The 12,826-nt window shown below is 35.3% G+C and overlaps 1 protein-coding gene and 1 pseudogene across 2 annotated transcripts in view; one reads left to right on the top strand and one right to left on the bottom strand.

The window, feature by feature from the left end:
* The window catches only part of CUL4A (cullin 4A), a 59,304-nt gene that overhangs the window by 44,021 nt on the left and 2,457 nt on the right, over nt 1–12,826 (bottom strand). The window lies entirely within an intron of this gene.
* LOC141559593 (tetratricopeptide repeat protein 39A pseudogene) lies at nt 3,550–4,844 on the top strand (annotated as a pseudogene).

Raw genomic sequence — 12,826 nt, 5'->3', positions numbered from 1 at the left:
TAATGTGTTCCTTACAAAATACATGCAGAGTATTCATTACTGGCATAAACTAAAGGTAGGGACTTAGTCTCTTTGCATTTTCTTTATGAAAAAGCACTGATAAGGGGCACCTAAGTGGCTCAGTGGATAGCCCTTAAGTCAGGAGGACCTGAGTTCAAATATGGGCTCAGACACTTAACATTTCCTAGCTGTGTGACCCTCAGCAAGTCACTTAACCCCAAATGCCTCAGGGGGGGAAAACTGATAAGGAGGTAATATAGATTAGTTAAGAATATACCTTAAGAAAAGACTACCCCATCATTTAAGTTGTAATACAAGTATCTTTTTTAATTCCAAAAGATTTCTAATTCCTCCCCCCAAAGCAAAGTTCTTCACAGTAAATAACTATTTAATTTACACTTAAATTACATTGACTCTATTGTTAGGTTCTTACTAAGTGCTATGTTGGTAGTTAACAATTCTCTAGCTCAGAATTCACACCTTTAAAAGCAGCAAGTTCATTCGTTATAATTCCCACAAGCCCCTGGGAGTACCCACAAGCCCATTCTCTGGGAGGATAAAAAGAGGCAACATTGAGCCTGGAGAGCAGTCTGGATTAGGGAAGGACAAGACTTCCCCAGGGAACTTCAGGGAAGCTAGAGGAGATTCAGAGTTAGGATTCAGGAAGAAGAGGATTCGAGATTCTACCTTTGCTCTGGCTGGAGGCTCCTGAAGCTTCCCAAGAAACCTGCTCACAGAGAAAAGGATTAACAGAAAAGAAACCTCCCAGAGAAGGATTACAATTGAGAGATGACAGGACATTAGACTCTATGAACAATTTGGGGACAATCTTTGTGATAAACGGGGAAAAATATCAACCTGTAATGTTAACATTATTAGACCTGGAAAATAGCTTTTAAGGCTCATGAAACAGGAGAGACATAAATGATTTCTGGAGCGTTCACCCAAGTATTTAGTATGTATTATTAGACAATTATGATTTTAGATTCTATTTCTTATGTATCACTTATTTAGCACTTACTGAATTATTAGTAATCTTTTCATGCATATACTTTAAACTACTTTATACATAGTATCTTGAACATAACATGCACTCAAATACAGATTCATTTGCTCCAATTCTATGTTTAGAAAAAATCTCCCTCATGATGTGGAAAATGGTTAACTATAATGAATTTAGTGGCATATGCTCCTTGGATAAGCAATGGTATTATTTCTAAGCACTTATAAGAATGAAGTCATTCCAATAAAAGTATCAGATAAATTCAGAAATTGGAATGAGGTTGCATACACAAAGAAGTAGCAGAATATAAAAGATAGCATCAGAGATGTATTATTGGAAAAGACATTAGATGTGGAAAGAGACAACTGATGGGCGATCTGATGCTCCACTTATATACAATGTCAAGAGAAGTAAAGGAAGTGTTCTAAATAGGATGTTGGGTGGACTCCCTATGGAGTAGTTATAATACATGTAATTCAGGATGAGAAGACATGAACAAATTAAGTACTATGGGAGGAAGTGTCTATATTATAGAGACCACAGATCCATTAAAAACATGTTATCTGTCTTTATGTTAGTGTAACCCTTCCTAATACTGTTAGCCCTAGTTTGTGACAACTTGGTTTTTCTTGCCTTACAAAACGCTAACATGAATTCTCATTTCCCTTTTATTCCATTCAAATCAATCTCAAAGAAATTCCCTTATCTACTAAGACTAGTATTATCTCTTTGGACTACATTTTGTCACTGGACAAAAAATAACCCTCTCATCCTTCCAAATAAGATATTTAAAGAGGTTTTGGCATCTGAAAAAAAAATAAGGTTAGAGAGCTACACTGCATTCATAAATTAGGGTGCATTAATACCTCAAAATTATGCAAATTATCTATGTGCCAGATAGAGTACTTGAGTCAAAAGACAAAAGAAAGGATCAAGTAGTAACTAAAGAAGAGTAGGAGATTTGGGGTGGAAAGTATGAGAAAAAAAAAAAAGAACTCATTCTCATAGAACTCTGGGTACCCTACTTAAAATCCTAAGTAAAATAAACTTTACAAGATCTTACCTTTCTGGCTTCTATAGTTCCTATGAATTGACTGATACCTTTTTATACTTACAGACTAATATAAGCTCACAATGAAGTAATATGTGGTACTGCATTTCTGTCACCAACCAGGTTTGTATAACCCTGGTAATAACATATAGTAATAACCCTGCGTCTAAGTTATTGTGCACAAAGAAATGAAGAAGTGGTTTCAGAGAAACCTTGGAAGACTTCTAATGAAATAATACAGAATGAAGTAAGCAGTCAAAAAAACAATTTATAACAATTCAGAAACACAAGAACTATGCAGTGCAATACAATGACCAATCATGATTCCAGGGGACCCTTGCTGAAGAACGCTGCCTTTCTTCTGACCAAGAGTTAATTAGAATAATATGTAGACTGAGATAAGGTTCAGGATATGGGAACTAGGGAAAAAAAACAAACAACAAACAAACAAAAAAAAACACAACAGGATTTTGCTGACTATGCTCAACAGGTTTTTGGAGGGACTGGAGAGGAGGGAAGAATATGGGAAGGGGGCAAGTTAAATGATAACTGAAAAAAATTAATTTAAAAAAGTTCAAATCTGATTCTAAGAAATTGATCTTGAGTGATACATATCCCAAAACCTCACAGGTTTTGTGAATGTCACTGATAATTTCTGTAGTTTTTAGTCACTTAAAAAAAAATGATTTTTAGACTGCTTCTTCACTTTTGTCTAAATGGTCTTTAAAACACTAGGTTATTTTTTGTTTTTGTTTTAACTATCAGGATCACAGATTTTCAGCTTTTGGTTCTTAGAAAATCATTTTTCACCTGAAAAAAAGCTATTACCACTAACCTATCATTTTGAAAAAGTTTCCAGTGGATAGATCATCACATTTTTCTTTGTAGAATAAGTTCTTCATATCCTCACAAATATACCAAGAACAATTACTACTCCACCCTCCCCCTCCCCCAACCCACAAAAAAAAAAAAAAAAAAAAAAAAAAAAAAAAAAAAAAAAAAAAGCCTCATATTTCAAATATATCACTCCTGCAAGGGAGTCTATCTTTTTAGTCTATAAGAAGTTTGGTTTGATTTTTCTTTCCTCTTGTTATGTTTGTATTTCAAAGATCTTATTGGAAGGGTGGAATGGAGAAAAGACTGTGTAGGGGAAACCTGCCCAAGGTTAGGGCTGCTTCTTCCCCCTTTCCCCAGGTATGGGCTAATTCCAGGGGGATTGAAATCATGATCAATGCAGAGATTTGTGGCCTTTCTCACTAGACTTCACCAGACAAGCCTAGGCCCCAACCTCAGCCCCTCTATATTCAATCTAAACATAGCAATGGATGAATGCATGACTGCTCTTTACTTCTTTCTCATCCACCAATTTTCTGAGGCACTCACCAACCCAAGACCAAGAATAACATATATCACTACCTGACTCATGCCACCATCTTAGAAATGCAAGCTACGATGGCCTTTGATTCCTTAGACATCCTGAATACCCTGCAACTTGATGGAGAGACCCAGACCCTGTATCAAAAACACTGGAAATATCTATAACGGCCTCCTTCAGCAATTTCATGCACCAAGGATCACTTCACCAAAGAAATTCACGTTTAAGTATGCTATGCCAAAGCCTACTGCAGAAAGCTGCTCTGACCTGACAGGATTGACATGGTCCTTGCTTCCCACAATGATTCTGTGACTGCTGGAATTCATGGGATTCTCTGGAAACAAGAACTATGGACTAGAGGAAACAGTCTCTGTGCATAGTTTATGGGACATGCTCTGTGCTATCTGATGCTCTGTTATCACACCTTCCTCAGCTTCATCCTTAGGATAGGAATGTCAACCCTGAAGAGGTCAAGAAACTCCTCCAGCCTTACCTGAAACATTACTCCAAAACATCATCTTCCTCTCCTTTCCTGGCCAGTTCAAAGCCATTAAAGGTCACACTGACACAACCATCCAGCACTTTAAGTAGTGCTGTGAGGCTTAGAAACGCTGGAAGCAGTTCTAACTATATGCTATTAGAAGCTCATGTGGCGTTTCACCTACAAATGGAAGATGGCCTACTTTTAACACTGTTAAAAGCAAAGAACTTCTGGTCAAAGGCCACTTATAGCTACACGAAAGCTGCCGAACTCAGTGTATCTGGAAACAATGACTACAAGCATTTTGAAGACAACGAAATAGATTATTTCAAGTTGTGCCAGGACTAAAGCTCCAGATTTCTGGCAAGTTGCTGCCTACTGAAGTTTGCCATTTGGAAGTCCTGGCAGTACCTCAGTCTGAACCTCACCTTGCTGTCTGTCCCAGCTCTGGCAACGATATACATTTGGAACAGCCTTGCAGTGATTGGGAAGTAAGAGCAGGTGGAGGAGGATATGTAGGAAATCCTCATCAAAGACAGGAGCTCTTGGAGAAATCACCAGTATACAAGATCTCAGTGGATGATCCATTTGCAGTAAATCTATTCTAGGGCCTGTGTCTGAAGCACCTGAGCTAGGTCAAGGAGGCTGAAGAGAATTTCCAGTTTAAACCATGCCAGTGAGAAGACTATTAAGTATGACCACTACCTGATCCCCAATCTCTCTTGGAGAGCTTACTGCTATGTGTGGAGCAAAGCAGGGCCAAGGAAGCCCCTCAAATTCTGGAAATGGCCAAATAAAACTACAAGAATTATTCCATGGAGTCCAGGATGTACTTCTGGATTCAAGTAGCCAGTTTCAGGCAGGAACAGCCCCTGACAATGGGGCTAGCCCCAAAGTGTTTGTGGAGTGCTCTACCTTTGAGTCTTTGGGCTGACCTGATGACAGGAAGATGGAAAACATTTCAGGAAAATCAGCCCCTATCTCCCATCCTCTTGAACCAACTCTATAGGAAGATGGCTAGTGGTGGATGGCAAAGCAAAGGTAAAATTGAGTTAACTGGATCAAATGGTTCCTCCTTCCCAGAGCCTGCAATCACCTTCAAACAGGTCATCAGTCTCTCTGTGATACTAACACAATGTTTAAAGTTAACAGTTTCCTTAGAAATATGAAGGTGCCAAGGCCGTCCTTCAAGAGGCTCAGTTCACTTGCCTCTGCCTTGAATCCCGATTAGTCAGAAATGTTGCTCCCTTGTACATGAAGCTAGAGAGGGAGACACTTTTCAGGTTTCTAATCTCAATGTTCTATAGCTGGACATGAATGCCTATGGCTGGGCTATCCCCCTGGGGTCTAGGAAGGACCCATCTCCTCATGGACCATCTGTGATCTTTCATCATGACAAACTTCTGGGAAGCAGGGCCCACAGGACTTAAGGAGTTGATGCTATAAGAAATCTTCAGGGGCCTCAAGGCACTCGCCTTCAAAACTTCAGGCTTGACCCCAAACTCCTGGCGTTTCTGCAAGAAGCCTTAACAGAGAGGAAGGCAGAATAGGCAAGGGCTCTAGGAACACTGTCCATAAGCCTGATGAGGACCAATATGTCATCCTGCCACATTCTTGTCTCTGACATGTTGTCAAAATCCCAAACGAATGTGTGAAAGCAGTAGTATTTTTCTGAATTTTTGTTTTAAGATACCCAATTTAATGACAATAATCTTTCTCCGTGACCTGTTCAGTACATTTGTGATTTTTCATGATTGAGTAGATTTCAGGAATAAAATCTTAACCATTTAGGAAATTAAAAGACCTCTTCCCCAATTCATTTCTTGTCTAGAATTATATTCAGCTTTGACAGAGGAAGTTTTTGTAAACCCCTAACTTTTATGTTCTAGAATAACATATTCCAAAACCTGCTCTGGTTTATAACTATGTTTTAGTTATAAAAATGATGAGCTTGAGTGTACTTACAAACCACAGCAGGACTTTTTTTTTCCTTTCTTTTTTGCTTTGAATTATGTCAGTTTTGGATTTTGGCTTTGACATACCTGGTACTTTTTCCTTTGGAGTTTCTTTATGAAGTCACCAGGGTATGCTTTTCTTTTTACTTTTATTTTGCCCTTTTGTTCTTTCAAATAGATAGTGCAGTAGATACAGAGTGCTAAACCAGGACTCAGGAAGAACTGAGTTACACTTAATCACCATTTGCCTTGGTTTCCTCACCTGTAAAATGGGGATAACAATAGGAACCACCTTCCAGGATTGCTATGAGGATCAAATAAATAGTAAATGTAAAGTGCTTATTAGCTTTTAACATGTAGTTGGGACTATATAAATGCTATTATGAAGATTGAAATAATGTAAGCTTAAAAAAATAAATCATGGTTTTCAGGAAGTCCAAGTGACCCTCAAAATTAATACTCTGACCTTTATTTTCCTTGATAATTTCTTTTTTATATTGAAGAAATTTCTTTATTTTTCTTCTAATATTTCTTCCTTTTTCATATAGTCCCTCATTTTTTGGTCTTGTTTAGGCTTCAGGGATATTTTACTCTGTAAATTACTATTTTTTCTTTTAAACTATTTATTCTTCCAATTTTCTTCTAAAGCTTTTATTTTATTTTTATCTTGTTTCATTTCTCCTAGGGATTTATGTCCTAATTGTGATCTTTTTTCTTGGAGGGAGCTATTCTTGCAGCTGTTAAAGAGTTCTTTTTGGGGATTTACTTACGGTAATTATTGATACTAGCAATTTTCTTTGATATACTAATTTTTTCTTTACTTCCTGAATTGTGGTTTTATACTGGAGCCAGCCTCTGCCCTCTGACATGCCTTTGGGTGACATGGTTGCTGTCTCCAGGGTTTCTGTACTGAGCCCTTTTTGTTGAGTTATATATCCCCTTGAATCTTGAAGGTTCAGAACATTATTCTTCAGGTTCCAATCTGAAAGGTACTAAGGAGCCTCCTAGGCCTGGAATACCTTTCTGCCTTCCCTGATGCTTCTCTGGGGAATTCTTTCTTTCACCAAAAACAGTCTTGCAGAGCTTGATAGCTACACTGCTTTGCCAATGATTTTGCTCCTTGGAGCCTCCTTTTTTTTTTTTTATTGGCCTCAGGCTTTTAGCAGATCTGCTGTGCAATTCTGGGGTGAAAAGTCACTTACTGTAGTTTTTCGTTGTTCATTATTTGTTATGGAGAAAACTTCAGGATTTTGTTGGAATAGTCATGTAGTCAGTTACCCTCCTTATTACCTTCAAGGATTATCTCAAAACTGACTTGCTCCACATAGAGTTCCCGTGATTTCTTATAGAGTAATCTTGTTTTCTTTTCAAACATTCCTATAGCATTTTGGCTGACCTTTCCTTTAATCTCTTAATTCTCTATCTTACATATGACCAATTCAGTCTAGTACATCCCTAGAACTGTAGAATATGAGTCTGGGGGCTGAAAACATTTCATTTTTGTCTTTTGATCCCTATCACTCAGCACAATGCCAGGGACATCATGGGCACATAATATCTATTAAATAAATGAATATAATTAAATTACAAACTCAAATCTTTAAGGATGATGTTTCAATTTTTCATCTATCTATATCCAGTCTGGAAGAATAGCATAATTCTCTAATCCTTAAATTCTATCACCAGATTCCATCATTCCCTCAAGCTATGATCATTCTCTACCTCTTTTCTCTTTTCTAGCCAAATTCCTAAAACAACACAACCTTCTACATTTGTTGCCTTCACTTCCTCTCTTCTCAACCATTTGCAACTTAGTTTCTGACAATATCAACTCAGTCAAATATAGTTATCTCCTTTACTGCTAAATCTGAAGGCATTTTCTCCCACCTCAGACTTTCATGACCTCTCTATATGTGACAGCAATGACTCTTCTGGACCTTTTCTTCTCTAACTTTTGTGATACTACTTCTCCAGGTTTTTCTACCTATCCACTCATTTCTCAGTCTTGGGCCATTACCCCTATAGTGCACTTTAACAATGGGTATACCCTAAGGTTCTGTTCCTGATTTATCTCTACATTCTTGCCTAATGATCCCATAAACTTCTAACACAGGTTTAATTATGTGTTTATAATGACATCTCTTTAAATAAACCAACCTATATAATCCATACATCCATAATATCTCATTCTTTCCTATTTTGAGTGAATTCCTATCTTATCACAAGATAGTCATTAATGATCTTGTTTAACAATCCCAACAGTCAAAAAACAAAACAAAACAAAAAAAAAACTTCGCCTTTTGTTATATTTAAAGAAATTTCTATTGTGCATTCAAACATAAAAGTCTAATTTTTAGCTTATTTAGAAGTAGCTTAACATAGTGGTTCAAATATTAGGCTTGGGAATCAGAAGAGCTAGATTTGAACTCTGCCCCAGACACTGTTTAATCAAGTGATTCAATCTCTCAAAGTATTCGCTTCTTCAGTGGAAAGTAGGGATAAAAATACTTTGACTATCTACCTCACAGGGTTGTTTTGGGTCAAGCACTCTGGAAGCTTAAAGTAGTATATCAACATGAGTTATTTTATTATTAGCTTTCTGTTTTAAATTGTGGCAATGTTCTTGTCCTAGTCTTACTAAAATTGAATGTAAGATTTAAATAGTCTTTACAGAACAACACTGGGGTAGGCAAGCAAGTTTCTAAAGAATAGAATATTACCTTATCTTCACATTTCCTTTTATAAAACAAAAAGAAAGAAAACCCCATTAGATCTAGGGACTGGTAATGTAAAAATATTCTTTTCCCAGACTGCTACTTTAATTAAGCATTAAGAAGTCTTGGAAGATTGAAAATAAGATAGTAAAATTTTCAATTTTAGAAACATCAAGAAACTTAACAATTTGGTCTCCTTAAACTACTGCTAACATTTTCTTGAAAGTCTTTCAAATCTCACTGTTTGGGGAAAACTGATCTTAAGTTATTCCTCAATTATTCTTAATCTGTTATTTTACTCAGAAAGTTCCTTGAATGCACTTAGTCAAGGGTATGACAGAGTCTGGAGTCTCAGTACCTATATTTTATTCTAAAATACTGAGTTAAATACCTTAACTGACCTGGTGTTTGTCTTGATTTGGTGATACTTTAATTACAATCACTGTCAATCAATAAACTGGACATTTAATCTTTAAATCTTTGTGAAGCAATAAGATTTTGAAAATGCCTTTCTAGTCTTCAGAGAGAAGATATAGCAACTTATGTGTTAAGTGTGAACATCATATTATTCAAGAGTACAAAAAGAATAACTTTCTCAATAATAGGCATGTATTCTAATACAGTGCAAGCTATTGAGTCAGAAGAGGCATTTCACAGCAAAGAGTAACACATAAAATGATGATTAACTTACTATTAATTTTTATGGAGAATGCAGAAAGAACAAACCTCATTGCTTTATAAACCACAGAATTTGGAACTTCATTAAAAATTTCTTTTTTGACAGCTCTATAATTTGTAATTCATAGAAATAACTATCCTAGAACCCCAATCTCTCTCTCTCTTTTTTTTTTTCCCCCTGAGGCTGGGGTTAAGTGACTTGCTCAGGGTCACACAGCTGGGAAGTGTTAAGTGTCTGAGACCAGATTTGAACTCAGGTCCTCCTGAATTCAAGGCTGGTGCTCTATCCACTGTGCCACCTAGCTGCCCCAGAACCCAAATCTCTTAATATGATTCAGACCTGAATCAATTTTTATTTTAAACATAATAAATAAAATAATATATGCAAATTCTGTTTATAATTTAACATTAAAGTCAAGAAAATTGATTTGTTAGGAATGTGTTTTATGTACAAAAAGTAAAATTTCTATTTAGAATAATCAGAACACCTGGCCATAATTCATGGAGATTTATTCAAGGGGGCTTAAAAATATCTGGAATTCTTTAATGTTAGATAAACTTGAACATTAGATGACTGGTTCACTACCTTTCAAATTATGGCAAGTGAGGCTATCATCTATTTGAAACATGATTTGATATTTTTTTGTCACCAATTTCAAGAGGTTTTTGACATAGACAATCTAGATGGGCATTAAATACCAACTTCTCAATTAAAAGCAACTGTTTTCTTATTGATATGGTGGTGAAGCATATATATATATATATATATATATGTATGTATGTATATATATATATATATACATATATATATGTGTATATATATACATATATATATATATGTATGTATGTATATATGTATATGTAAAATAAAACCCAAGAGGAGATTCCATAGCTATGAGAAGTCATATGGATGATTTTACATGAAACTGAAAATGTAATTATAAACTACTTATTTTAAGTGAGGAAAATCCTGAGAAATAAAGAGATTCACATAGTTCTCAGACAACTTTCTCTTTTTCCCCATGGAATAACATGACCTTCTGTACATTCAAATATTTAACATGATGAGCCACATTTTATTGGAACTTATATCACATATACTTTTTAGTTATTTTTGGATACTAAATAAGATTGGTTAAAAAAAAATTCCCTTTGATCCAACTCACTTCCAGTTGATCAATGATGGACAGAAATAACTATACCCAGAGAAGGAACACTGGGAAGCGAATGTAAATTGTTAGCACTACTGTCTATCTACCCAGGTTACTTATACCTTCGGAAGCTAATAATTAATGTGCAACAAGAAAATGGTATTTACACACATATATTGTATCTAGGTTATATTGTAACACATGTAAAATGTATGGGATTACCTGCCATCGGGGGGAGGGAGGGGATAATTTGGAAAAATGAATAAAAAAAAAAAAATTCCCTTTGGAAAAGATTATGTTGGGAAATATCAGATGGGGAAAAGTATACTATAGATTAAGCAGCCTGAAAAACAGGAAAAAAATAGTATAGCCTTAAAACATAGTTTAAGTAATGAAAACTTATACATGAAGTTAAGTATGTAGTAGATGCTTAATAGCTGCTTATTATTGAGTTTTCAAGCAAAAGTTTATTCTTACTGGAGTACCATATCCCCCCTGACATACAATTGATAATATTGTATTTAAAAAAAAAATCCTCCACTAAAGTCTCAGCTCAAAACATCATTGTAGGTCAGGTAATTCAGGGTTTTCATAAATCAAACAGAATATAGTCACTGTGAGCTCTCTACTAAAATGAAAAGGTTTGGTAAACTGTAACCTGAAGCTGTTTGGAGAGACTAATCATCAAAGACAACTGAAAGATAAAGGGTTTGTTTGTTTGTTTTTTTGGCCAGCAACTTTGGAAACTTATCCACACTTAGGAGAAATTAATGTTGGATAATACCAGGGATCCCTGAAGTAAGTACAGAAGTATACTTGAAATTATTTTCAATATTTCTAAGAGCTAAGTTTTCAGTGGTTTAAACAATTCCTTCTATCTAAATTATTAGATTACTGAAAAAAAAATTGCTTTTCAAGATGAGTTGAAATGTTGAATCAACTGAGACTCCATTGTACTCATTTAATACTCTGAGTTAACAAATATAGAGGAACCCTGATATTTTATGAGATTTCGTTACAATTAAACCTTCAATATTACAAGAGAGGCATTCACAAATTTCCTCTTAAGTGTTTCTGGAGCACCAGCATGATTCTGCATAGATGATGAAGAGATAACTCTCCAGACAAATTAGTCTGCAGAATTTCCATAGGAAATCCAAAGGAAACTTAAAATCAATCAATAAGCAAAGCATTTATTAAACAGACTATGTGCCAGGAACTGTGCTAGGTATCAAAGATAGATAAAAATGAAAACCATAAATTATTGCCCATTGAGACACATTTAGGGTTCATTTTTTGAAACAAGAGTAGTGCTTTCTATCATTACTCCCAATTCTATCTCCTATTGCTTAATTTCTACCAATTCTAAGAAATTTTATTTTCATTGCTATAGAATATTCATAGAATACTATCAAAGGTAAAATCTTCAAATTTAGATTTATAGGCTGCATGCATAGTAAAAAGGGATATCCTATTTATCAGATAAGTTTTATTATCAGAGAAGTTTTATTTTGGGGAGAATGTTATTGTTAAGATCTAGATCTCAATACAGGCTTTCTAAAATGCTACCTGCTGATGACTTCATTTTCATTTCACAAGTTAGATGGAAGTTACAGTTTGCCTACTGACCTAAGACAACCTCTCCTTATGTCTTTTTTTTTTCTTTTTAACAATGTTGCATGTTTAAAAAATATTATTAAGTATTTTAATACTTAAAGTGAAATAAAACACAATCATGCAGCACTATAAAAAGAATTTACCCCCATATAGGCAATCTGCAGGTTCCAAAAGAGCTCTGTATCATTTTTGACATATCACCAGCAAGATTAAGCTAGGTGTCATATTAAGCAGAAAAAGGAGCTTTGGATTAGATCTGAGCATCATAAGCCTGGGGGAAGGGGGGGGCGACACAGTAAAGGAAAGATATTTAAAACAGGTGTCCTTAATCCTCTTGCTTCCAATTTTTAAAATTAAATTTTAAGACATTTTTCCAATATTAAGACAATCTACAAAGGACAAAGTATAGTGAGTAATTTCTTCCCCAAATTAAAATTCTATCCATTGCCAATGTTCAAACTTCCAACAAGAGACTCATATTATTCCTGCACCAAATGCAATGAAAAATTTCAGACTTCTTACATTTGCTCAGAGGGTTTATTTGTAGTAAATCTCTGAAAGAGGAATTAAGATCTTTTCGTGTCATGATAAAATTTGCCTTTTAATATTACACTTTGAGAAAGAAAATGGGAATGTGAAGTTTTTGCTCACTCCCTCAGCTATCAGAATAATGAAGCTTTCAAAAATTGGCATTAAAAATAAACACCCTCTGGTTAGAGCACCAGCTCTGAAGTCAGGAGGACCTGAGTTCAAATGTGACCTCAGACACTTAACACTTCCTAGCTGAGTGACTGTGGGCAA

The sequence above is a fragment of the Sminthopsis crassicaudata genome, chromosome 3 (assembly GCF_048593235.1).
Source record: "Sminthopsis crassicaudata isolate SCR6 chromosome 3, ASM4859323v1, whole genome shotgun sequence".
NCBI lineage: Eukaryota > Metazoa > Chordata > Mammalia > Dasyuromorphia > Dasyuridae > Sminthopsis > Sminthopsis crassicaudata.
Note: the sequence above shows the minus strand (reverse complement) of the source record. Positions and strands in the feature narration are given on the sequence as shown.